The following is a 27645-nucleotide window of genomic DNA, read 5'->3' as shown; positions in this document are numbered from 1 at the left end:
GGGAGGGGCGGCGGTAATGGTAAAAAAGAGTAGGTTTAAAGCAGGGGTTGCGGGACTTCCCTGGTAAGTGGTAAAGAATCCGCCTTCCAGTGCAGGGGATGCAGGTTCGATCCCTGGTCAGGGAACTAAGATCCCACGTGTCATGGGGCAACTAAGCCCGTGTGCCACAGCTACTATGCTCGTGTGCCTCAACGAGAGAGCCCGCGTGCTGCAATGAAAGATCCTGCATGCCGCAACTAAGACACGATGCAGCCAAAAATAAATTAAATAAATAAATAATAAAGCAGGGGTTGCAACTCAAAAACCTTCAGAGGCCAGACAGATAACAGAAGTGAGTGAGGCAGACAAGTCAAATTAGAATCTGTGATTCCGATTTGAATAAGAACATGGAGTGGCAGGGGGACATGGTGAACTGGAAAGACCTGGCCCTTCTAGAAGGGGAGCCCGTTGTTCCCCTTCAACTCTGCTCTTGCTGTTGTTGCCAGGAAAGAATGTAGGCCCAGGAATGGTTTGCTGTTTTGAATTTCAAGAGAAGCTGGGAGTCTGAATTCTAATATGAAATTTCCCAACTTTTAAAAACTGAGCCCCAGTCAAAACACACCTGTGGGCTATTAATTTATAACACTAGTTTAAAGAGTTCAGATTCTACTTCCTAGATCCCAATTCATTGGAATGCTTCTGTAGGAACTTGGCACATTTTTTGCTTTTTTAGGGTGAGGGTTAGCTATAAGGAGAGGAAAAGGAAAAGAGTAAGAAGGGGAAGAAAGATGAACATCAGGGAAAACATTGTAAAAAGAAGGAATCTACTATTAGAAGTGACCTGAGGGTTTATATGGTCCTATCCCTACAGAAAGAATATATCACTTCTACAACATCCCTGGTGTGGTAGACTGTTAATTTGGTGGCCCTTGTGGAGTCCCCTCCCGTAGTGACTCTGGGCTTGGCCAGTGGGTCATTAGCGAGCATGATGACAGCAAAGCCTTGATAAGTCCTTGCACAGTGGAATGCTTATTCTTGGGATCCAGCTGCCATGTAAAGGCTAGCCGTATGGAAAGACCATGTAGAGAGAAAAAGAGGTCCCCACCCCTCAGCCGTCCCTGCCAAGGTGCCAGGCATGGGAATGAAGCCATCTTGGACTGTCTGACTGCAACCACATGAGACCCCAAGACAGACCAACAGATGGGCTCAACCATCCGGCTGAGCCCCAGGCAACCCAGAGTCATGAGAAATAATAAAATGGTGGTTGTTCTAAGCCACTAAGTTTTGGAGTAAAGATCTTCCTTGACTCATGATGGATTAATCATCCTGATAAACCCATCATACATTGAGAAGATCATAAACTGAAAATGTGTTTTCAATATATCTAACCTACAAACATCATCGCTTAACCTAGCCTACCTTAAAATTGCTCAGAACACTCACATTAGCCAACTGTTGGGCAAAATCATCTAACACAAAGCCTATGTATAAGGGTGTTGAATAGCTCATGTAGTTCGTTGACTACTGTTCTGAGAGTGAAAACCAGAATGGTTGTCTGGGTACAGAATGGTTGTAAGTGTACTGGTTGTATACCCTCGGGATCTCGGGGCTGACTGGGAGCTGTGGCTCACTGCCACCGCCCAGCTCCACCAGAGAATATCCTACCGTATATCACTAGCCCGGAAAATGATCAAAATTCAAAACGCTAATTAGGTTTCTACTGAATGCGTATGACTCTCCCACCAAGGTAAAAGTCGAACCGTCATACGTCAGGGACCATCTGTACTTTTTTATTCAGTGAAAATTAATGGAGACACCTAGTGAGTAGTTGGCCTATGAATCAGATAATTCTGTGGTAGAATAAAAAATAAATATTTAGTCTTTGTCCCTGGTTCATAGCATAGAACTCCTAAAACCCTTGGAATCTCCTGAATGATAATGTCTTTTGTATGCTAATGCGATGACGGGTGGCTGGGGTCTCAGCATAGCTTCAGGAGGGAGGCTGCTCACCAGAAAGACCAAGGCATGATTAGAAGGTTGGAACTTAGAACCCTAACCCACCCAGCCTCCAAGGAAGGGAGAGGGGCTGGAGACTGAGTTTAATCACCAATGGCCACTGATTTTAGTCAGTTGTGTCTACACACACACCCATACCTAACCCCACGTATCTCTTCCATTTGGCAGTTCCTGAATTCTGTCATTTCTAATAAACCGGTAAACATTAAGTAAAGTGTTTTCCTGAGTTCTGTGAGCCGTTCTAGCAACTCATCAAACCTGAGGAGGGGGTCATGAGAACCCCTGATTGGTCAGAAGTACAGGTGGCCCAGGACTCATGATTGGTATCTAAAGTGGGCAGAGTCATGTGGGACTGAGCCCTTAACTTGTGGGGTCTGACGCTAACTCCAAGTAAGAGTGTCAGACTTGAACTGTTGGACACCCAGTTGAGGATTTGAGAATTGTAGAGATGGCGTTTGGCTGGAAGTAGCAGAATATCTGGGAAACAGTGGCCTAAGCAAGTAAGAGATTTATCATGCTCATGTCAGGAGAAATAAACTTTTAATCATTGGTCAGAATCAGCTGCACCAAGGGGGACTAGGGAAGTGCAATTAGCTAGGCGCATTCACATCCCCAATGAAATGGGGTTTCGACTGGTAAGGAAGAAGGAGGAAGGGGTATATATTTTGCAGTGTTGGCCACAGCCAGCTTCTGCTGGAAAAAGAAATGTGTATTTCACGAGTTTCCCCTTCTCTACCAAATGTAGCCATTAGACCAGCCCAGCAGCCTGTACACCCAGCACACAGCTATCCCATGCTCCGAGGATGAGGTCTCTGTTAATTTAATGGCTCAGCATTTCATCTTTGTCTGTCTGTGTTTTGTTTGGGGAGTGGCAAATTAAGCTCAGAGACTGGTTCACTGTGGGAATTATAATAATTTCCCAAGCCAATAGCATCCAAGATAGTGTCTCTTAATAAGCCAACAAAGAAATAACACATTCCAAACAAATGATAGATTAATCACACTATTGTTCCAGGCAAGGGGAGATGACAGAAGGAAAGTCCAAATTTAGTTCAAGGTGTACCTTTTCTACGAGCTGTGGTTTCTAGGGAGAGCTGGCTTTGTCAGCTGAGAGCTGACATCCAGCTACCAGGGCAAAAATAAAAGTGTCTTGCTGCTAGAGCACGTTACTAGGGAACGGAGGTGCACCAGTGTTGACAGGCAGGCTAGACCGCTCCAAGGTTTATCACTCCAGGGACTGTGGCAGGGTTTGCGCCACTGCTTAGAAGGAGTACCTCCCTGAGGCAGGAACGGATGTCCCTTCTCTTGCTGAGACTGCCACACGGTTTAACACCTCTGCCAACCAAGAGCAGCCTCGTCACGCAGGAATGAGTGTCTCAAGATCTTTGCAGAGCTAGGTCAGCAAATGGTGGCTTTGCCCAGACTTAAACTCCCCAATACAACACTTGTTATTTATATGTTAAATGTCCCCTTGCCATAGGGGCTTCTCCACTTGTTCTTACTGATAAGCCCCCAGCAGGGCCCCTCAGCAGCTGAGCTGCTAAGTGCTTTATCTCACTGACAACAGATGAGATGATGACATCCTGATACAGCATACTTCATTCTTACATCAAAACCATTTTACTTCTAAAGCCAACTTTTTTTTTGTCTTTGTCATAAATGGATAAAAACAATTTCACTTAAGTCGTAAACAAGTGGCTTGGAAATGATATCAAACCAATACACGACAGTCTGGTTCCAGACTCATTTGGTAAGAAGATGATTGATCTTGAACTTGATTCAGTCCATTGATAACATCATGACTGATAAAAGATCTCGGGGCAGTCAACTTTAGATTTGAAGCAATGGCGATGAGCAGACATTTTCAAATGGGCATACCTTCTGCAAACCTTAGCTGACTTTCAGGATGTGTGGCACAAAAGAAGAGGCCATAGAAGCAGCTAAAAATAAAGTCTGTAGTTCACAAAGTTAGCCTGTGGCCATTCGTGAGTTAGAAGTGGCTTGGTGGGAGTGGGAGAAAAGCAATAAAAGAAAATGAGATTGGAACTCACTCATTTTCTTTCTTTTCAGCAACTTCTTGGAGGGAGGAAATGGAGATGAATAAGACATAAAAATCACAGAACTTGGACTTGGCAATGCTCTTAGAAATAAATGATCTAACCTTTCACCCAATTGCAAATAATAATAGCTAACATTTATTTACTACATGCCACATGTTATACAAAATAATTTACTTGATTTGTATTTATTACTTTAGTTTTACCCTCACCACGTCTCTAAAAGGTGGCATGATTTTAATGTCTGTATTCCAGGCATCGAGTTAAGCAACTTATTCAAGGCCATAGTGAATAAATGGCTGGACCAGAATTCCTGAACATGTACTGCCTTCTCCTCAGTTCTTTCTATCCCATCCCCTGACAACTCCAGGCTCTTCTAGCTCTCCACTCCTCCAGAGACTGGTTTGTCTTTGCCGGTACTTCTCCTCATTCCTACTTGGAAAGCTTGGTTTCTCAAACATTCCTCCACATATTAAGCTGACATCTGCTTTTCTGGAACTTGCGTCATCTGTCTGCCCACCAAAGTAACACATAAGCCAGTCCCTCTGTCCTCTGACAGCCCTTCCAGTATCTGCAGTTCCAGAATCATGCATCCCCTGAGCCTTTTCTTCCCCAGGCTAAATATCTACAGCTACTGTAACCCTGCCCCGTAAGACCTTCCTACATGCTGTGCTTCTTCCTCTATGTATACCGCACTCAGACTGCAAATTCAGACTTCTACAGAGACCAGACTAGTAATGAAAATAAATAGAGCAGGCCAGGTACAGTAAATCACATGGGCTTCTCCTTCTTTTATTTTCCGACTTTTCATAGAGACACGGATCCTGAAAAGTTTGTCTCTGCAAATTCAACCATCAAAGGCAACTAACCCTCAGTCTCGCTATTTGGGGACGACACGGGGTGGTGAGTACTGTGGCAAACTGCGAAGCGAGTGCGTGACCGAAAGCAAGCGGACAGTGTACACACAGCCGGGGCCGTCATAAACGTGGTGGCAGAGTTTCTGAACTCTTCAAATGCGGCCGGAAACCTGGGTTTCTACTGGAAAACTTTCGATTTTTATCAGATCAATTTTCTCTTTCTTTTTTGTTTTTCCTGCAGCATGATATAAGCCAAACAAAGTGTGTCTGCAGGCTGGATGCAGCCCCTGGGCTGCTGGTCTACAACTGCCCTTGAGGACAGTGGGACCCTCACTTCGCTTGACCTAAACACCATGCTTCTAGGAATGCAGACTAAATTGGTAGGACCTTTCCTAGCAGCTGTATCACATTATACTTTAAGTTCTCATGGAACTTGTGGCTAAGTGAGTAACTTCAAGTCTTCATGTACAGGGTTGTCCAGGCTGCCTCTTCAGCGATCTTGTGCAGTGATATTTTGAACCTCACTGTCTGACTTTGCGTTCCTCCCTGTTGGTCCCCGTTCTGTCTTGGAGAGTTTTGTCTATTTCTCCCTGCCTTTGTGTGCAGCTCTGACCAATGCTCCTTCCATGAAATCACCAGCTGGACCCAATACCCGGATGAATTCTGACCCATCTTGAGGGCATTACTTAAAATGTCAGCTAGAAATATGGAGCTCCAAGTCACCCCAAATGTCACCAGTGCGCTCATAACAGCCCTTAGCTTCAGAATGGAAGGAAACTAGCCTGCGTTTGACACCTATTCTGAGCTCAAGCCGGCCAGCTCCCTCATCCTCGCTTCCCACCCACTGTAGAGACCCCTTCTGCAGCTCTGCCCCTGTGGCCAAGGAAGAACCCCCAGGCTTCACCCCATATCATTAAGTCTGAACTCTCAGCTCTGGTCTGCGATTCCCAGATTGGTTCCTGATCGAACTGTGTATTTCGCTCTGGGTCTCAGTCTCAGCTCTGGATGTCAGCCCTCGCCTGGCAGCCCAAGGATCAGTGTGGCCCCTGCTCAGCACCCATCCCAGGCACCCAGCCCTTTGCCCGTGCCTGAGACTGAACTCCTGCTTGGCCAGGGGGACACACACTGTGCCAGGCACTGTCCTTGGCGCGGCAGCGTCCGTGATCTCACTTAATGGTGAATCCGCACGCTCCCACTGCCATCTGGCCCACAGTTTTCAGTTGGCCCTTTTTGATTATCAGGGAATTTGTATTATTCATGCCCTTCCTGCCTCCTCATTATCGTGAGTAATTGCGAGCAGGGCGCCGAGCTGTTCACCAGCCTCCACAAAGCCAGCAGCACATGCTCCCTCAGATTCCTTCTCTTTTTGTGAAATAGCTCACTATTCTCATCTATAAAATGGGGGTGTTTTTGAGGGATCTATTAATTGATGTTAAGCATTTATAACAGAGCCAGGCATGTCGTGGGCACTCATGAATGTTAGCTTGAGGTAGCAGCAGTTGGAGAACTCATGCTGGTCACCTCCTGATCTAGCCCGCAGGCGCTAAAGAGGGGGCACCCCCTTCCCTAAGGAAATGTCACTAATTCCCTTCCGCCACCAAGGTCAGCAGCAGGCGCCCCGAGTTGGTTTTCTGATGAAAGGAAAGGATTGGTTCAAGCCATCCACATGGCCCAGGGGACGGCCTCTGGAAGGCCCAGGCCTAACTCCTGCCTCTGCCAGTTACTCGTTGGGTAACTCGGGACCAGTTGTTTACTCTCTCGGAGCACAGGTACTCGATCTGTAAAAAGCGTGCACTAATATGTAGCTTACAGCGTTATGGTGGGCGATCAAATGAGATTTGTAGTGAAATACTAGGCACTTGATATGGTGATGATGACACAAATACTGAGGCAGACATTGTCTTTGGCCCTTCCCAGCAAGAAAGAGTAGCCTTCCTTTTTTCCTGCCAGGTTTGCAAAAACTGAATTACAAACTTATTGCTTGGTTGTGGTAAAAAAAACAAAACAAAATCAAACTAACAACACGGGCATTTATAAAATAAAAAGTTGGCGTCTTCTGCACTCCAATTCTACTCTCCTGAGAGAGCCACTGTTAACTGTTTAGGGTATGCCCCTGCTGATGTTTCTCTATACACACACACACACACACACACACACACACACACACACACACAATTATTTTTAAAGCAACATCAGGATGATACCATACATACTCTTCTGCAACCTACTTCTTTCTCTAAGCAGAATTTCATGGCCATTTTTCCAAGTCAGAGTATGTGGAGCTAGTCCAGTGTTCCAGACTTAATTATGTCTCCCCAAATTCATATATTGAAGCCTTAGCCCTCAGTGCCTCAAGACACGACTGTATTTGGAGATAAGGCCTTTAAAGATGTAGTTAAGTTAAAATAGGTCATTAGTGTGGGCCCTAATCTAATATGACTAGTGTCCTTTTAAGAAGAGGCGGTTAGGACACAGACAGAGGCATCAGGCACGTGTACACGTAGAGAGAAGGCAGCTATCTGCAAGCCAAGGAGAGAAGCTTCAGAAGAAGCCACCCTGCTGACACCTTAATCTTGGACTGCTAGTCTCCAGAACTTTGAGAAAATAAATTTCTGTGGTTTAGGCCACCCATTCTGTGGCATCTGTTATGGCAGACGCTAGCAAATTTATGCGTCCAGGCTTTCATAAAATACATAGTATTCCATTTTATAGATGGTACAGAAAATGTGTTTGTTGATGGACTTTCAGGTTGTTTGCAGTTTTATGGTGTCACTAAGAGTGCTTCAGGTAATATCCTAGCAATACGCTTTGTGCATATACGTGAGAATATTTGTAGGCTCTGTGCCCATATGAGGATTGACCAGGTTGGAGAATATGCACATCTCAAGCAACGTACGAATCAGTGGTACCAACTGAAACTCCAATGTGGTAGGCAAATTACTGCCTTCCTTTTTACCCCCAAAGCATAACTTCAAGGACTTACATTCTGTGGCCATAAAACATAACTAAACTGACAGTCAATAAAATAGGACACCTTTGACCTTGGCTTTGCTCGTGCTGACCACTTCCGCCTATGCCAGGACCTTGGCCCTGTCAACCACCTGTAGAAACACACAGTTTTCCTGAATGGACCAAGTTCTCACCAGACTTTATAGTCTCTTCATTGTGAAGTCAAACTCGCTAAGAACAAATACTAAAAACAGAAGCATTGATTTTCATTTTTTAAGAGTATAATTAGATTTGAATCACACATGGTATATTGGATTTAGGGAGAAAATATTTCATGACAAGCTGCCAATGTATTTGTTTCTCATCTTTCACCAAATAGAACTGGGGGTTGAAGGCTGCAGAAATGGACACAGATTGGCAATGGCATTCCGATAGGCAGTAATTTCTATCTGAGTTGATGTGTCTGACTGGCCTTTTGTTTGGAAAAAAATTTAAAAATGGGAACCATCTTCTGTAGTGAAGATGAACTTGGAGGTGTGACGGTCCTGGTCCTTTTTGGAGAGTGTATTGGAATTTAACCAAACTGCAAGGGGGGTTGCCTTCCCTCTGTTTGCTCTTACTTTTCCATACAAGCGGATGTGCAAAAGAACTGAGCATTAAAAGAACATTTGTTTTGTGAATGAGTAAATAAATAGCTGTTAGTACGCTTTTTCTATTTCTAATTATTATTAGTTTTCTCAATATGTCATACATACATATCGTTCAAAATTCTGGGCCGGCCATCTCATTGTCCGTGCTCCCTGCTTCTTTTGGTCTTGTTCTGGGCAGGGCTTGTGTTCAGAGCCAGCTAAGAGTAACAGCTGCAGTTCATTGGATGCTTACTGGGCACTAGGCATTATATCTAGTACCTAATCCCACTTAATCCTCTTTGGGGGAGGGATTAATAGTACATTTACACTTGAAGAAACTGAGGTCAGAGTGGTTAAGTAATGTACTTGCCCAAGGTAACCCAGTAAGAATCAAAAGCAAGATTCTTTTCCTGGTCTGTTACCAGAATCTGGACTTGTAATCACTGTACACTTAACGTCTCTGTGCCTCAGTTTCCTCAATCATAAGAATAGGGATTATTTCATAAAGTTGTCTTGAGGGTGGGAGAGGAGGCAGTAAGGAGTAGAATGGATCCGAAACAGCTGAGAAAAGAATTGGAGGCGGGTCACGGTGAATGTTTAGGGATGAATAGCGTTTCTCAAAGTGTCATCAGGAGCCGCCCAGAGTAGCATCACCTTAGGTGTTTATTCCACATGCAGATTTTAGGACCCCTTCCTAGATGTCTTCAAGAGTGGAGTCTGGGAATCTACATTTTAAACTAGCTTCCAGATGATTCTGATGCTCATTGAGATTTGAAAATTTCAGGCCCTAGGATGTGTGTGTGTGTGTGTGTGTGTGTGTGTGTGTGTGTTGTTACTTGTAGCTCCATCCAGATAGCACTATTGTGGCTCTATACTAAACCCCTCCTCACCTTTCTTCTGTACTCCCCATGTACAAGTCATGTTTTTCTCATCACCAGCATAGCCAGTAATCCATCCAAAAGAGATTCTGAGATTCCAAACCCAGAAATCTGTGTGTGTTTCTGATTTCTTTTTGCTGGAAGAAAAAAAAAATAGTGATAGTGGCCTACGAATGATGTGAATCTGTGTCGGGTGTCTTAAATGTATAGGAAGCCATCTAGCCCTTGGTGTGAAGATCTCTCCAGTGCCCTGTGTTCCTACAGTCATTCTGGTCCCCTGCATTTTGGGGCTAGCTCTGATGAGCTGATACCTTCAACAGGCTAAGTAGGTGATGAAAATTTAAGTAAACAATACTCATTAACGTTATGATCATGTGTGGCATCTTCTATTACTAAATGATCCCGGTACACAGATATTATTCACTTAAATAATCAATCACTGTCAACAAATTACAAGATGCAGAGAATGAAATTAGCAAAATGAAATATGGATGTAAAGTTCATTTGAAATTCAATTTAGTGACAACATTAGCTTTCAACAAGTCTGCCCAACTGTTTGAACACCTTCCTTTCGCACAAAGTTTTTTAGAAATAAATGCAATTAACCTTTTTACTGTTCAATTGCTGTTGGACGCAACAATATTATTACATGGCACCTACGGTCTGGGAGTGAAATAATTAAACGATGATGTGGGATGAGGACATCAGGGCAGTCCTAGGGCTTTTTCTGGAGCTTCTACTCATGACTTAGGGGTGGGGCAACAAGAGGGGTCCAGGAGGTGGGGATGAGTACGTGTTTGCACTGAGCCTTCCCCAGGGAGCGTCTGATATTGTTGCATTGTGTCTGGAGTCGAAGAGAAACCTTCTCAAGACCCATTTCACACTCCAGATTCCTCATTCCCTATTCCGCACACAGCAGTGTGCATTCTGCATTTCCGGCCAATTGCCCTGAAAAGCCAGCCCCTCCCCCACTACCTCATCGCCTTTCATGATTCTATGACTCCTTTTATCCAGTCACTCTAGCTGGAGAGTAGGAGTCACCTCAGACTCCTGTCTCCCCCTCCACTCCCACAGGGCAGTGAGTCACGTCACCCCTTCAAGCCTTCTTCCCTTGGAAGCTGCCTCTCTCTCCCGCTGTCTGTGCCTGCGGCTGCCACAAGCAATCTCAGTCCCCATCTCCACTCGGCTCTCACCTCTGCATGGCTACATCCTGGCCCCCACCCCAGAGTCCGCCCTGCATGCCTCTCTCTGCCAAGGTGAACAGACAAGCCCCGACTCAATATCCTGCAACCACTCCCCACTGCTCCCACGATCAAGCCCGAGCCTCCCGTCCATCAGTCCTCGGCCACCCTCACCACCCGCGATGGCCTGGTGGGCACGGCTTCCCCTACCTCCCCTGCATCTGCTCCCCGGCCCCCGTACCCAGATTGCCCTTCAAACTGCCTCTTCCTCACCTCCAAACATGCTCTGCGCTTTCCTGCCCTCACACCTCGCTCCTACCAGCCACTCCATCCGAAAGAAAACAAAAACCTTTTCCATGTCTCTCTCTCAGTAAAATCCTTCTTTCCCAAGGCCCAGCCCAAACCCCACATCTGCCATTAAGTCTTCCCAACTGCACCCCAGCCTCCAGAGATCAGCCTCCTTCAAACAGCTCAAGTGCTTGTTGTATGGGGCGCTCCTTCGGATCCTCAATAACTTTGTGATGTCTCTCCACGCTCTCAGCTGTGCAGTACATTCCCTCGAAAGCAAGGACAGGCCTTTTGGTCCTTGCTTCTTGCTTAATGAATGAAGCCATTTCTAAGCCTTCCCTAAAAAAGGATGACACCAGTTTCTTTTGTGTCCTATTTTCAGGGCTGTCTTGAGGTGAATGATTCAGATGTGCTGAGAGCAGGAAGCCCTGCCTTGGAGCGGCGTGTGGCAGGCGGGCTGATGGGATTTCGGGGATGCAGGCAGAGGACGTGCCCATCGGTGGGCACGGTGCTTGGCCTGGAAAGCTGTCTCTTGTCAACTGTGCCCGAGATATTCTTGGTTCTGAACCACATCCCTGGCTGTTCCAGATCACCCCGTTATTACTACAGAGCTGCCCCACTGCTGGGGTAGGTGGGGAGTGGGCAGTGGCTCCTCCCTTCACAACGAGCTGCGGGGAACTAAGTCACATTTAGACATTAGGAAACCTCTATCCTCTAGCAACTGAGAGCAAAATTCTTCAGGAATCTATGGAGAATCTCCATGGATTCTTGGGATTCTTCTCCAAGAATCCTGAAGGGGGTGGCCCAGATGCTGAGCTTGTCCTTTCTCAGGTCTGAGGGTAGAAAGAAACAGTCTCGCTTATCTCTGAGCTATGGCTTTCCTCCCCTTGCTTCCAAAAGCCAAACCAATTCTCTCTATATTAGCTGGCTGCCACTCATGAAGTTACCATTGATGTGCCCAGCGCTCCACAGTTTACCCCACCTAACTCTCAAGGCAAATCGCTGAAGAAAGTTTGTTCCCATTTTAGAGATGGTAAGTCTGAGGCTGGGAGAAGTTAGCCAACACAGCTGGTAAGCAGAGCCAGGTTAGAAACCAAGCTGAGTCCAAATCCCCCTTTCCAAGCACTACCCTGACCTGACTCCCAACCCAGCATTTCTGAAACCCCTTTTCCTCTGGGAAGCTCCCCCTGCCCGCAGCCAAGCTGCCTAAATCATGAGGTTGCCCCAATTATCCCTCACTTGTCTCTTTACAGCCTGTTTGAAATGATGGCACCTGGTGCTCCTCCTGATGTGTATGGCTATGAATTGTGTGGATGTGGTAATCACAGTGCCATGCTCCCTGTGAGCTGGCCCAGCATCTGGGCTGGAGTCAGGTTGTTTACCTCCAAAGGATGAGGCACGAAATGGCATTTAAGTGGGTTTCAGGTCACTTTGGCCACTGAGCTACCTTCTCCCCCAGCCCACAAATTCTGGGGGATACTCTTTGAGATAAAGCCAGCAAGGCAGGTTCTTCCCGGGCCCTTTCTTGGTTTGAAGTTTTTAACATGTGCTGGGTGCCTCGTTCAAGGAGTTTAATCTCTCATGCTTGGTTTCCTCCTCTGTAAAATGAAGACATCCTTCCCTACAACATTGTTTGGTGTGTAAATGAAATCAAGTATGTTCAACACTTAGCAAAGTATCTAGGATATTCCAGGGTTTCTGCAAATGTTGGATTCCTTCAGATCTCGAATACATAACCTGGGAGCCTCAGACTTCCCATGTTTAAAATAGGAACACACTTTCTTCAGTGATTTGCTGTGGGAGTTAGTTGAGTTATAACCGTGCTTGGGAGAATATGGTCTGAATAATGACCACATCACAGGCAGCTCTGGCCTGACCTCTGATGAGCAGGATCTCGGCTCTGATCTCAGCTCTTAGCGTGGGTTCCCTACTGCCCCCACCCTGTCTGACCATCTGCACCCCTCATCTGCCCCAGCCTCGACACAGCCCTTCCTGGGAGGCAGAGAGAGAAATGGGAAAAGGAAGACAGGATTAGCCTCCCCACCAGCACCTTAAAGGACACAAAGCCCCCCAGTCCAGAGGATGCCCCCAAACCTCCCTTCCCAGCTCATCTCGCGCACTTCTGCTCACACTGATGCAAACAACTTTGTGCTTTGCAGAGAGACCTTTAGAATGCCTCTGCTTGAAACTCCAGACTCACCAGGGGCCCACTTTAGTTTTCCTCGAACCCTGGCTCATTTGCTGGGCAACAGGAGCAAGCAATGGGTGGACGCCTGCAAATGGAGCAGTAATTGGGGAGGCGGGGGCAGTGGGGTCAAGGGAGGGCTTTTTACAAGTTGGGAGGTACGAGTTTACATTTACTGATGGAAATGGTCAAATAGAGAAAAATTGATGGAGGAGAGTCTTCCACTGAGTCTGGTTTTGCAGTATTATCTGGTTTCCTTCACTCCCCTTAAAATTTAGATTAAAGTTCCCTTTTGCATGTCAGTGACTCCCTTATACTCAGTAGAGATGACATGGTCCAGTGGGAAGAGCTTTGGAATTTGGGTTTGAATCTCACTTCTACCACTTATTGGCTGGGTGGCCTCTCTAGGCCTCCATTTCCTCCTTTCTAAAATGGGAAGAAGAAGAATACTTACCTCTCGAATTCGGTGTAAGGATCAAAGGAATAGTGTTTGGCCTGGAGCAGTGTTTATTAAGAACTCAAAAGTGGTCATTGCTGTTGTTACCATTCTTTTACCAAAAAGGTTCTTCCATGTCTTCCTGAGATGCACTGAGTCCCTTGCTATGAGGTAGCCATTTCTTTGGCATCAGTCATGGGTCAAAGTACCAGATCCCGAGATCTGACTGTGTAATTGGAGAGAGAGCTAAAGATAAATCTAGATCTGGAGTTACATTCTCTATGTATTTATCCAGCGGTTCCCTTCTCACAACCACTTTTCTGAAGTTTCAACCTTCAGCTGGAAGAAGTCACAAAAGCATAACTGGTGTTCCCAGGCCTTTAGAACGCCTCTGCTTGAAACTCCAGACTCACCAGGGGCCCACTTTAGTTTTCCTCGAAGCCTGGCTCATTTGCTGGGCAACAGGAGCAAGCAATGGGTGAGGGCCTGCAATGTTCTATCGGATGCCCATGGTCCATCTAGAACAGTGGTTCTCAAACTCTGCTACATACTGGCACCACCTGGGGAGTCCCGACCCCAGAATTCTGATTGGCTGGCAGGGCCAGGGCACAGGGACTTTTAGAACCTCTCCTGATGATTCCATCGTGCAACAGAGTTGAGAACCAGTGGACTAGGAAGTTCGCAAGCCTCCCAAATGGGATGATCTGCTGTCACCTGTGCCACGTCCAGACTAAGCCAGCGCTTCGCTGGGGGTCAGGAGACTGCCTCCTTCATTCATTTATTCAAGTATTACCACCTCTGACGATGCATCCAGGGCCCTGTCCCTGCCCACGTGGGTGAGCTGCCCTCATCTAACACCCCTAGTCCTTGCACCCTTGTACTTGCCCTTCACGGCATTTATCCCTCTGTGAATCACTTGTTTTTCTTCTCCACATCTGTGAATTTCTTGAGTGTAAAGACTAGGTCTTCCTTTCTTACTCCCAGTGCCTAAAATGTTTAAGGGAGGGAATGCATGTATGAATGAATGAATGAGTGAATGAATAAGTGAACTAGCTATGGGAATCCAACCTTAGAAGGGAGGCATTATAAGAGAGAGCATGGCATCTGGAGAAGATAGATTTCAACTCAGATCCCGGCTCTGCTTAGTAGCTGCGCTGCTTTAGGCAGTTGCCTCAATCTCTCTGAACCCTACTTTCCTTATCAGGAAAATGAGGACAGTAAATTTCTGATGGCGCTGTCGTAAGGAGTTAATTATGTAATCCATCTCATGTGCTTTGCCTGGAACACAGTAGGAGCCCGAAAAATGTGAGCTCCTATTAGAATGGGGGGCGCTATTTGCACCTTCATTGGCATTTATTTTTTAATTTTTATTTAATTTTTTTAATATCTTTATTGGGGTATAATTGCTTTACAACGGTGTGTTAGTCTCTGCTTTATAACAAAGTGAATCAGTTATACATATACATATGTTCCCATATGTCTTCCCTCTTGTGTCTCCCTCCCTCCCACCCCTCCAGGCGGTCACAAAGCACCGAGCTGATCTCCCTGTGCTATGTGGCTGCTTCCACTAGCTATCTACCTTACGTTTGGTAGTGTATATATGTCCATGCCTCTCTCTCGCCCTGTCACAGCTCACCCTTCCCCCTCCCCATATCCTCAAGTCTGTTCTCCAGTAGGTCTGCGTCTTTATTCCTGTCTTACCCCTAGGTTCTTCATGACATTTTTTTTGTTTCTTAAATAGACTCTGCCCTCATTACCTAATTCCTCTTGGTCCTGGGTTTCCTACCCCATTAAGGAGAGTGTTTCTGGGACAGCCTGGGTGAGCAGGAAGCTCCTCCCTCCGCCCTCTGCGTCAGCTCCCCCAGCCTCCGGTGCAGAGCCCCGAGGGGAGCAGTTGCTCTGCCTTTTAACCTCCTTGCCGCTTTGTGTTGATTACAGGGCAGGTGGAAGCAGCTGCTGTGACTGGGCGGCATCTGCTGTGGGCTGTCAGCCCCCGTCAGACTCACCCTGAGGGCAAATAGGGCTCCAGCTGATGAAAAGCTTAGTTGCAGCCTCCGAAGCAGCCCCGCAGCTGCGGTCCTGGCCTTTCCTCTTGTTTCCCGTGTGCTTCGGCAGTTCCAGCCCTCCGCACGACCAGGGCTAGAGTCCCGGCACTGAGGTGCCCTTCTCCAAAGATCAAGTGCCTGGGCACACGCTATGACTCCACGTTGAAGCACATCAAAGGCTTGAGCAAAAGCAGGCTGCCCGGGGATGTGGAGGCAGCTGTCTACTTGATATGATTCCAGGGTCGCTGGAAAAATCCCTGGAGCCCCACATATTTTCCTGCTAGAAAGTTGAAACTCCACCGTTGGTACCCAATCTTATGATTTAAAACAGCGGTTCTCAAAGTGTGGTTCCCCCTCTACCCCAGCAGCAGCAGCACCTGAGAGCTCATTAGAAGTGCAAATTCTGGGACTTCCCTGATAGTCCAGTGGGTAAGACTCTTCACTCCCAGTGCAGGGGGCCCGGGGTTCCATCCCTGTTCAGGGAACTAGATCCCACATGCTGCAACTAAAAGATCCTGCATGCCACAACTAAGACCTGGCATGGCCAAATAAATAAATATTAAAAAAATGCTAATTCTTAGGTTCCACCCCAGACTCCAACATCAGGATCTGGGGGAGGGACTTATCTGTGTTTAGACTTGGGACAGACTCTTAGCACTGCCTTCTAGCTCTGTGGGCAAATTACTTAATCTCTTCAGCTTTCGTCTGCACCATTAAAAAATTCAGATTGTACAGCCAATTCAAAGGGCCGAAGACGAAATAAGATACATGAAGCACTTGCACATACTAAGTGCTTAATGAGGGCTCATATCCTCTCCCCACCCCACCTCACCTCATGTCTCATAGAGGAGTCTAGGTCAAGTGCCGCGGTAGGGGAGAGGATCACACAGATGGGGATTTGTGAATCGCAGCAGCGTGGACCAGGAGAGAAAGACTATAGAGGCGGATGGGATGCTGAGACAGAGAAGGAGCAGAAGGGAGAATAAGGAGCTCCCCTCAGACTTCACCCTTCTGGTGCCCTCTGTTTTGCAGGGGCTGGCCCTTCGGGGCAGGGTCCACCTCCAGTGGCCCAGTCTCACCACCATCCTTCCCAGATGCTGGGTGGGGCGGATTCTTTGCTCACCTTTCCCCGGTGAAGAAGAGAGCCAGCAGTTGATACAGAGGCCACCCTGGGGACCTGACTTTTGCACAGACACTGCCAGGGTCTCCCAAGGAGCCAAAAGGCAGGCAGCTGAGAGCATCTGAAGAGAAGCAGATGTGGCCCTGGAGAAACAGATGCATGTGTCTCAGAGCAGCCTGCTTCCCTTTCTTTTAAAGTCTTCCCATTGCCTCTTGAGCCTTTGATGGGAGGACAAATTAAGATCTCAGTCTCACTAGGCAGGCTCACGTGACGTGGTTCTGGGGTAACGACACCCCAATTTCCCTAGCTTCCCATTGCCAGGAACTCCAGAGCCAACATTTCATCATTAATTTAAGGCATCCCTATTAGAACTTGCATCTCCATTAAGCTATGTTCTGGCTTGGGTGAGTCAGCCTCTATCCAAACTCCAGCTCTACCATTTGTTAGCAATTACGTTCTGGGTTAAATATTTAACCCCTTCAAGCCTCACTTTCTGCCTTTGTGAAATGAGAACAGTGATTTTATATATATATAAGTGTATGCATATACTTATAATAATGTCAAGGGTTAAAAATATGCAGTGCTGTTTGGGTTTCTCATGCATGTATTTCTTTAAAGTTTCAAAAAGAGTGTAGGGAGTAAGGACTGAAGAGAATGGTTGAGATCGGGAATGGCTAGCAAGTCTCACATGGGTGGACTTGCAGGCACCAGAGGAACACTGTTCTATCAGGGCTGTGAAGGATTCCAAGGAGACCCCAGTCTCTGCAGACAGAGTGCGTGACTGAGTGGACGTATCTACTCCAATCTGGGCAAGGGACCCAGTCGCACGTGCAGCCCACATTTGCCATCTCTGCTCTAGTTGCCCCCTCCCTGAAGGCAAAAAGACAGGCTGTTACCTGCAGTAGACAGTTACCTGCAGACAGTTACCTGCAGTAGAATTATAGAAGCCATTACCTGGGATCTTCAAAGGCTCACACAGAAAGAGTAACTCAGCCTCTTAATGGAACACCGTCCCGCGGTATCATTCTGGAATGGTGGAGCTGTCCCCAGTCACAGCGCACCTCCTCTTGATCTTTGTGATAAAAGTCCTTGATGTCGACTCGCCAGGAAATAAAGAGGAGTGCTCTCTCTGTAGTGGCGTTAGACAGATGTTTGGTGAAGCTGGTTTTGTCAGGGTGGGGTGGGGAGGTGGAGACTAAGAGGTGAACCCGAACTCCAGCCCCCTGGCTATTTGTCAGATCAACTGTGGCTTTCCTGTGTTTCACAGCTGGTGGTCTGTAAGGCGCACAGGTGTTTTACATTATTAATCAGCTAGATCTTTTTTTTTTTCCTTCCTAATGATCTCATCTCCCTCCAAAGCTGTGGAAGCACTTTGAAAAGTGGGCTGCGGTGTATCAGTGCAGAGTGTGTAAGGCAAGGCAGCAGGGTGGGCCCACGGCCCCTTGGGACAGCAGGCACTGTCCCTGGGGCCCATGGGAATTTGAGGGGCCATAAAACGATTTTGATTTTAAAATCAGAAGAAAAAATGAATATAATAATAATGAATACAGAATAATGAATCCCACCAGGAGTCTATTTATCTTTATACCAATGCAATCATAAAGTACCATTTTTAATATTTTTTATGGGAGAAGAAGTCCACAAAAACTTAAGTGCCTAAGGTCCAGGGGGATCATAAAACGCAGCCCCGAGTGTGGGGTATGGAAGAGATTTGAATGGGGTCTGGAGACAAAGCTGTGGTCCCACCTCAGACCTGCTGACCCCATGACCTTGAGCAAATCATTCACCTGGGGTTGCAGTTTTCTCCTGGTTCAGTGCCTACAAGCGCAGGAGAGGACTGAGGGCCCCTCTTCTCCCCTTCCTCTCAGTCCCAGCTCTAGGAGATAACCGTGAACTGTGTGAACATGTGTAAACAGGCACCGGGTATATAAAAGGTCAGCATTCTCATTACCTAGAAGGAAGGTGGGCATCCCCTGCATGTTCCGGGGATGAACAGCTCCAGAGGACAGCTGAGTGTTTTCACGACACCCTGACATCCTAAAATCCACCAGGCAGTCACCATCTGTCCCTGAGAAAAAACAAGTTAGGGAGACGCTAGAGGACTAAGCTGGGCCTTACAGTGGTCGTGGGGACTCCGGGAGACAGAAGCCTTCAGGGAACCACACAACTCTGGGCGGACTGCTGAGCTGGCTTCTGGAATAACCCGGGGAGCAGGGGTGGGGGGGATGGAGAGGGAGGCAGGAGGGTCTCCAGGTGTGAGGGGCTCGGCCAACCTGCAGACCAGGGGTCGTCCTTCTCGTGCTCTGCGGGGTACCTAAGCTGAGATGAAGATCCGAAGCATCTGGAAATCGAAGGGATTTTTCCAGAAATAGACTTTGGGAGAGTTAGGGGAGAGGAAAATGGGAAAGTTTGATTAGGGTCTGCTGTTCTGAGGTGTGACACAACCCGTTGCTTCTCCCCAAGAAATCACCATAAAATCCGAATTGCTCACCCCAGTGCTGGGGGTCGAGTGGTGTGTTTTGACGATATCACTGACTGCCAGACAGACCCAGCCTGGGCTCCCATAATCCGTCTGCCTCATTGCTTTTGCTCTTTTCTCCTTCCTTCCTCTCTCCCCCATATCTTTCTTCGCTTTTTCTCCCCTCCCCCCTTCCCTCCCTCTCTCCCTCCCTCCCCTCTGGCCCGTACTCCTCCCCCTTCTCCCCTTTCCCTTTGCTTTCTCCTCACACTCCAGAAAGTGGAGAGAAGCATGCCCACTGGAGAGCTCCCAGCTGTGGGAACCCCAAGCAGGAGGGTCAGGAAGCCTCCCTGAGGACAGTGGGATCCATCTTCTTTCTGACGAGTGGAGCTCTAAACGCCTTGGTCTGACTGCAAAGTTAACCTGACTCCTGCTGGTGGCATTACTAATTTAAATACCGTTTCTTTCCTTCTCCTTACCGATGAGTGTTTTTTCCTTATCTGTGAGAACAGGCATCTCCCCACTTAACGGTGGAGAGGACAGACAGCTGGACGCTAGCCCGCCAGCCTGCAGGACGGGGTCGGCAGGCTGGGGGGCCTAGCAATGCCAGAGCTTTAATCCGCAGGGGCAAATCAAGCCTGGCCTCAAGAAGGAAACCCCTTATTCCTCCTCTGCCCATGCCCTGGGGAGAGAAAAAGAAGGAGATGGCTTAGAAACAGAGGAAGTCCAGACCTTCCCCAGGGCTGCGTGGGGAGGGATGGTGGGCTGGGCAAAGGAGTGGGCTGGGCAGAGCTGCTCATATACATAGTTTCAAAGCTGCTGTAATTAAGAATCAAAGAGATGAATGTTCAAATCATCAAAGGTCATTTTGAAAACCTATCTGATGGGCAAAATAGTAAAAGCTTTTTGAAGAGTTTGCCTACTACACAGGTGCTCTCAGATCCTTCTGGAAGGAAACGTGCAAGCTTTCTGGAGACACAATTTGGAAATGTGTCTCCCAAAATATACCCTTTGACCCAGGCATTTCACTTCTAAATATATCCTAAGAAACCCATAAATGTCATCAAGAATTACTCACAAAAATGGCCATTGCAATTTTTATTATAGTAGTGAAAAATTTGAGACTTAGAAGAGCGATTAGCTAATTTGTGGTACATTTATTTATTCAATGAAATTCTGAATATCTATTAAAAATGATTATGGATATGGATTTAATGACATGGAAGATATTCACGATATACTATTTAAATGAAAAAGTTGTTTTCTAAGCAGTATGTATATTATGATCTTATCTTTAATGAAAAAATATAGCATTTACAAGTGTATTAATTATCTATTGATGCATAGCAAATTACTCCCAGAACTTTGTGCCTTAAAATAATAAGCATGTGTTGCCTCACAGTTTCTGTGAGTCAGGAATTCAGAAGTGGCTTCTGGTTCATAGTCCCTCATGAGGTTATAGTCAAAATGTCAGCTGGGGCTACGGTCACCTGAAGTCTTTATGCAGATAGAGGATGCTTCCAGGATGGCTCATTCACATGGCTGTTGCCAGGAGGCCTCAGTTTCTCACCCCACGGATCTCTCCATAGGACAGCTTGAGTATCCTCATGGCATGGGAACTGGCTTACCCCAGAGCAGGGGATCCTAGAGAATAGGACAAAGGTCACAATGTCTTTCATACGTATCTCAGTAGTCCCACCTTGTCACTTCCTGCAACATTCTATTGATTATGCAGATTAGCCCTATGCAGTGTGGGAAGGGACTACACAATAGCATGAATAGTAGGAGGCAGGGATCATTGGGTCATCTTGGAGGGCTGTCTACTGCAATGTTTGTACTCATTCAATAAATAGTTTTTCCAGGACATGGAAGCAACCTAAGTGTCCATTGACAGATGAATGGATAAAGAAGATGTGGCACATATATACAATGGAATATTACTCAGCCATAAAAAGAAAAGAAATTGAGTTATTTTGAGCGAGGTGGATGGACCTAGAGTCTGTCATACAGAGTGAAGTAAGTCAGAAAGAGAAAAACAAATACCGGATGCTAACACATATATATGGAATCTTAAAAAAAAGATGAAAAAGGTCATGAAAAATCTAGGGGCAAGATGGGAATAAAGATGCAGACCTACTAGAGAATGGACTTGAGGATATGGGGAGGGGAAAGGGTAAGCTGGGGCAAAGTGAGAGAGTGGCATGGACATATATACACTACCAAATGTAAGTGGGAAGCAGCCGCATAACACAGGGAGATCAGCTCAGTGTTTTGTGACCACCTAGAGGGGTGGGATAGGGAGGGTGGGAGGGAGGGAGACACAAGAGGGAGGGAATATGGGGATATATGTATATGTATAACTGATTCACTTTGTTGTGAAGCAGAAACGAACACACCATTGTAAAGCAATTATACTCCAATAAAGAGGTTAAAAAAATAAAATAACATCTACCGAAATAAATAAATAGTTTTTGAGTACCTGCTGAGCATCAGAACCTACTGTCTCTGCACTGAGGGTGCACACACAAAAAGAGAAACAAGGTGTCTGTTCTCCTGGAGGTCACATTCTAGGGGAGGGGGAGGGAAGAGATCATAAAGAAGTAAGCAAGGTCATTATAAACAGTGATGAGTGAGCAAAGATGAGTGTGGAGGAGGGGATGTCAGAGAAGCAGGCAGGGGCAGATAAAGAAGAACCTTGTAGGTCATGTACAAATTTAGCTTTCATTCTAAGTGTGATGTAAAGGATGGTTTTAAGTAGAGCAATGACAGGATCTGATTTATATTTAAGAATATCCCTCTGGCTTAGTGCAGAGAATGAATTGAGGGGCAAAAGTGGAAGCAGAGAGACCAGTTAGGAGTCTGTAAGAGTACTCTGGTGATGGTTGCCTGGATGATGACACAAGTAATCTCCATGGTACAGTGGGCTTGTGGAGGGTTGGAGAGTAAGACAGGGAGCTACAGAGATAAAGATAGTGAGATGGGACTGCTTTGGAGAAGTATCATGGGGGAGGGAAATGGAGATGGAGTAGACGCAGGAGGGCCGCAGAGGTTGTGTGGGTTGAACTGAACCCCTCTGGAAGTTATGTTGAAGTCCTAACCCCTAGTACCTGTGACTGTTATTTTGAAATTTATATCCTGAGGTGTAAATTAAGATGAGGTCATGCTGAAGTAGGGTGGGCCCTTAATAGAAAACGATTGGTGTCCTTATAAGAGAGGAGAAGAGACTCAGAAACACCCAGGGAGAATGCCACATGAGGACAGAGGTAGAAACTGGAGAGGCACTGCAAGTCAAGGAACGTAAAAGATTGCTAGCCACCACCAGGAGCTAGGAAGAGGCAAGGAAGGATTCTCACCTACAGATTTCGGAGGGAACGTGGCCCTGCCAACACCTTGATTCTGGACTTCTAGGCTCCAAAATTATGAGACAATACATTTCTATTGTTTTAAGCCACCCAGTCTCTGGTACTTTGTTACAGCGGCCATAGGAAATGAATACAGTGGTCTGGGAGGAGATATTTATCTATTTATTTATTATTGAAGTAGAGTTGATTTACAATGTTATATTAGTTTCTGGTGTACAGCAAAGTGATTCAGTCTATAGATATACATATATATATATTCTTTTTCAGATTTTTTCTGTTATGGTTTATTACAAGATATTGAATATAGTTATCTGTGCTATACAGTAGGACCTTGTTTTTTATCTGTTTTATATATAGTAGTTTGTACCTGCTAATCTCAAACTCCTAATTTATCACTTCCCCTTTCCCCTTTGGTAACCATAAGTTTGTTTTCTATGTCTGTGAGTATGTTTCTGTTTTGTAAATGACTTCATTTGTATCATTTTTTAGATATCACATAGAAGTGGTATCATATGATATTTGTCTTCGTCTGACTTCACTTAGTATAATAATCTCTAGGTCCATCCATGTTGCTGCAAATGGCATTATTTTGTTCTTTTTTAAGGCTGAGTAGTACTCCATTGTATAATATATATGTACCGCATCTTCTTTATCCATTCATCTGTCAATGGACACTTAGATTGCTTCCATATCCTGGCTATTGTGAATAGTGCTGCTGTGAACATTGGGGCGCATGTATCTTTTTGAATTAGAGTTTTCTCCAGATATATGCCCAAGAGTGGGATTGCTAGATCATATAGTAGTTCTATTTTTAGTTTTTTAAGGAATCTCCATATTGTTTTCCATAGTGGCCACGCCAATTTACATTCCATGAGGGGATTTTTAAACAGGGGAGAGTTTGTATTCTACTGGGAATGATGGAGAGAATGAGACCCTGAGGATGCAGGAGTGCTGGGTAATGGCCAGAGTGGAGTCACCAGGAGGACAGAGAGGATGGCATCCAGTGCCTCAGTGGCTGGAGGGATTGGTTTTTGACAAGAGCAAGTCCACTTGCACTGAAATAGGAGGGAAGGTGAGGGTGTGTGTACAGATGGAGATGAAGTTCACAGGCCTGGTGGTGAGAGGATAAGAGAGTTTATGTCTGAGGGAGGGCTTCTATTTGCTCAAAGAAACATGAGATGAGAAATGTGGGAAAGTGAATGTACTAAAGAAATAAGGTAGGATTTCATTTGGATAGAAAAATGTTTGGAAGAATATCTCATTAAAATGAGATTTGGGGCGATTTTTCCTCTTTCTTTATTTCTAATATATAATTCTTAATTTTCTTCCAGTGAGCCTAGATTAAATATCCAGTAAAAATAATTTTTTCAGTTTGCAAAAATCAATGTCCTGGAGCTGAGGTTAAAGCATCAGTCGGCTGTTAATGGGTACATATGCACCTTGGAGGTGGGAGATGGGGTGAAAGGGACAAGCTGTCTCCTCACTGGCTGTGTGACTTGACACCAGTGGAAGGCCTCTCAGCTGACCTCTCACACCTGCTAATGCTACACACGCCAAGTGTTTCCTAAATACTCATGATCGGCCAGTTGGTTTGACTTCTGCCAGCCTTTCCTGCAGCCACGTTGAAATGTTCTGTTCCATGGCTCTCAGCCCGGAAATATCTGGACATTCCATTCTATTCTGTTCCTTGCACACAGGGCTGCCCAGCTGAGCAGCTGGAACGCTGCACTGTCCCTCGCGGGGTGGGAGGCCTCAGCGTCTGGGCACGGCTGCTGAGCTTTCATCATATTTACCATGAGACTCGGGGCTCCCTGGGGAGGAAGAAGTTGCCTTGAGATCCCCCCTTGTAAGCTCTTCGATGAGTAGCTGCTTTTCTCTAAGCTCCTCGGATGAGAACTGTCAGGGGAGATTTCCTAGCTCAAATCTTTTACTCTCTCTGAAGCACAGCGCAGACACTCCCACACCCGCTTAGCAACTCTGACATCCTTTCCTTCCCAGCCAAGCACTTCACTTACTAGCCATCGGCCCTCGGGGAAATCTCCTCACCACTTGAGCCTGGGCATCCTCATCTATGAAACTGGGGTAGCAACATCTGAGTTGCAATTCAGCTGGTACCCACCAGTGGAGGTGTTCTGCTTATTAGAACATTCAGATGCATCTGTAGCAGTTGGTGAAAAACCACTGCCCTAAGCCCCTGGATTTCCCTCGCTCCCAAACACTCCAGCCACCCGCTTCTGAGACCCTCAGACGTCCATAGCATCAGCAGCCTGAAGGCCATGTCCGACACAACAGGAGCTTCGGACCCGGTTCCAGAGCTGTGGGCAGGGTCAGTTCTGAGAGTTTGGTGTCTGCGCCTTGCTGGCTGTTAAATATTTTAGTTATACTCTTGGCTGTGGTGATGCAAGGTAATGTACGGGTAGCACCCAGCACGTTGTTTCCTGGGGCACCAGAGAAATGGTTATTTTTATAATCCTCATACTTCGCAACACTGGGCCTCCCAAGTTTGTGTTCTCAGTCAAATCCCAGCCAAAATGTATCCTCTTTCATGCTTTTTCAAGACACCTTTTTGTCTTCTGTTTCTTTCCCCCATTGCCTTAAAAAAAAAAAAAAAAAAAGTATCTGAAAGAGAGAAACTTCCACTCTGTCCTTTTCCACAAATGTCAGCAAACTAGAAATTAAAGATCCAAGGGGAAGGTGACTTAAGTTGTGGGGTTCCTTGGGTCTTCCAGTCATTGGAATTTCCTCTACCTGTCCAACTGCAGAAAGTCCTCGACTGACTCTAATCCCAAATAACCCTGCTTTGGGTTCCAGGAAGTTCGTGCCATCTGTCTACCTTAGCCATGGCTCTGTCACTAACTCATTGCATAACCTTGGACTGGTCACCTAACCCCACTAATCCTTACCTTCCCCAATTGTTAAATGGGGAAGTTCATTCTGTGTTTCTTAGCACTGACGATGGAAACTCCAGACATTTGGATAGCAGGCCACAAAGGGGCATCAGTGACCTGCTACCTGGCGACAGCATACCTAGATTACAGATATATTACCCAGGAAGGATGAAATAGGCTGACAAACCCAATCCACAAATACGAGTGAGGAACCCCAATTAAAAGAAAACAGAATTATCAGGAGGGTTTGGTTAGCATTTAATTTGTCCTAATGATTTCAGGAAACCAGGTGAAAAAAAGGCAAGACTTGGCCAACAAGTTCAAGGGCCATATGCTTAGATAGCTGTGGCCCACTCATCCATCCATTTATTGTATATCTCATCTTCTTCCAAAAATTATTTGAGGCAGATGTAACAAAACTATAAGCTATTACTCTGTTACTGTAAGATATACAATACCTTTTACTGTGTTGGAGAGAGGGGAGGGCAGAGGAGGGTAAAAAGAAGAGAAAAGAGAAGCTAAAATGACTGACAAGTAGCTAAGAGGAAAAAAAAAAAATACCATCCCCATCCAGCAAAGGTCCACTTACTAGGCAAACAACCCTTTCTATTTCTCTTTGGTTCTGTTCTGAAAAGGCCTCTGCTGAGCAGTATCGATTGGGCAACTAGGCCCCAGTCCCCCTGCCAGGCAGAGTCCGTCAAGGCTGCACCAGTACTCACGGGAGCAGAGTACTGCCCTGATAGAACAGGAGCCCAGCAGGATCTTTGCAGGAGCCAGTCTGAGCCTAAGTGTGTCCCCGAGGAGAAGGGAAACTGAAGTAAGATCAAAGGAACTAGGGTGGAGTTGACATTCGCTTCCTTTGGGCGCTGTGGCCCAGGCCCAGGCCCCCCTCCCTTGTGAGCTGGCCCCGGGGCTTTGCGCCAGGCTCACTGGAAGGACTGTCAGTCACCTGACCGATAGCTCTGTCTGTGTTGAGCCCTTCTCAAGGTGCTCTAGGGGACACAATCCAGCTGAGGTGCTGATCACTGCCTTGAGGCCTCTGTTAGTGACAAAATGTTGTCACATGTTCTAAAAAGTGAGCCACTCTTGAAAGCTGCCCGGTGACTTTAAATATTAAAGGAAGGAAAGAGGAACAGGGTATGAGTGTCTCCACTGACAGACCTTGTTAGCAGAGCTGACTCAGTGGTAGGCAGTAGAATTCAAGGGTCCTGAAATAAAAATGTTGGAAAGCAAACTCTTCTTCTTCATGAAAAACAGAAGGAAACCAACAGTGCAAGGCCATGCCCCAGAGTGGCCCCTGAGGAAGGCAGAATTGGTGTGCTTAAGATTTCTGAGAAAGGAAAGCCCTCTCTCAACAGGGGTCAACAGGGGCCACTCACAGGGGAGGTGGGATGGAGAAGACGACGGAGGCTCTGGCATATGCGAGGGCAGAGCCGGAAGTATAAAGCATGCTTGGGGCACAGAGTTGTGGCCCACTCTGACTGGAGCCAAGCCTGCTCCACGTTTTGGGCCTGGGAAAAGTTAAGAGTGGTGGCTGTAGGCATGGAATGCTATTAGCTCACGTTTGTATTGTGCTGAATATGTGTATATAGTGTATTAACTGGTGAATTCTCACAACAGTCCTGTAAGGGAAGTACCATTCTTCTTCCCTTTTTACAGATAGGGAAGCCAAGGTACAGAGAGGCTAACTAGCTAGCCCAAGGTCACCTGGCAAATAAATGGTAGAGCTGACATGTGAACCCAGCATCCTGGGTCCCAGATCCTGAGTTCTTAGCCACTATGTGATCCTGGCTCCATCAGTATGATCGAGAAAGGGAGCCAGTGTATGAGAAGGTTGATGCTTCCAGGTTGGGACCTGTTGCTTTGAGGTGGAAGCATCCACCTGGAAATTGATGATGTCTCTTGGGGCTTCTGAGAGTGAGGGCTACTGCAGAGAGCGGGGCACCCGAGAAGGCGTTCTGGGCTATCTGCTCACCCTCTCCCTATTCTGGGGGAGGGAAGAGTAGACAGTGGAAAGTGACTGTTTTGTTTGATTGGTTGGTTTCTAAGCAGGTCTCCAGGACGAGGTTAAATATATGTATATATGAAAACAAGATGGGAGATAGAGATAGAAGACAGATATGGATGGAGGATGGAGATATATACATACAGTCAGCAGCATAGCATCCCTCCTCTCTTGGCTAATACAAAGGCAGAAGTCTTTATGCTGAGCCGATCAATGACCAGTTAGGCCATTCTTTTCATCCACGAAAAAAATCAATTAGTCAGACTGAACCAACAAAGAGGAGTAACAGGACAGCCCAAGTGATGAAATCCA

Source organism: Delphinus delphis, chromosome 2 (genome assembly GCF_949987515.2).
Source record: "Delphinus delphis chromosome 2, mDelDel1.2, whole genome shotgun sequence".
In the NCBI taxonomy this organism is placed as follows: domain Eukaryota; kingdom Metazoa; phylum Chordata; class Mammalia; order Artiodactyla; family Delphinidae; genus Delphinus; species Delphinus delphis.
This window is presented reverse-complemented; position numbering follows the sequence as displayed.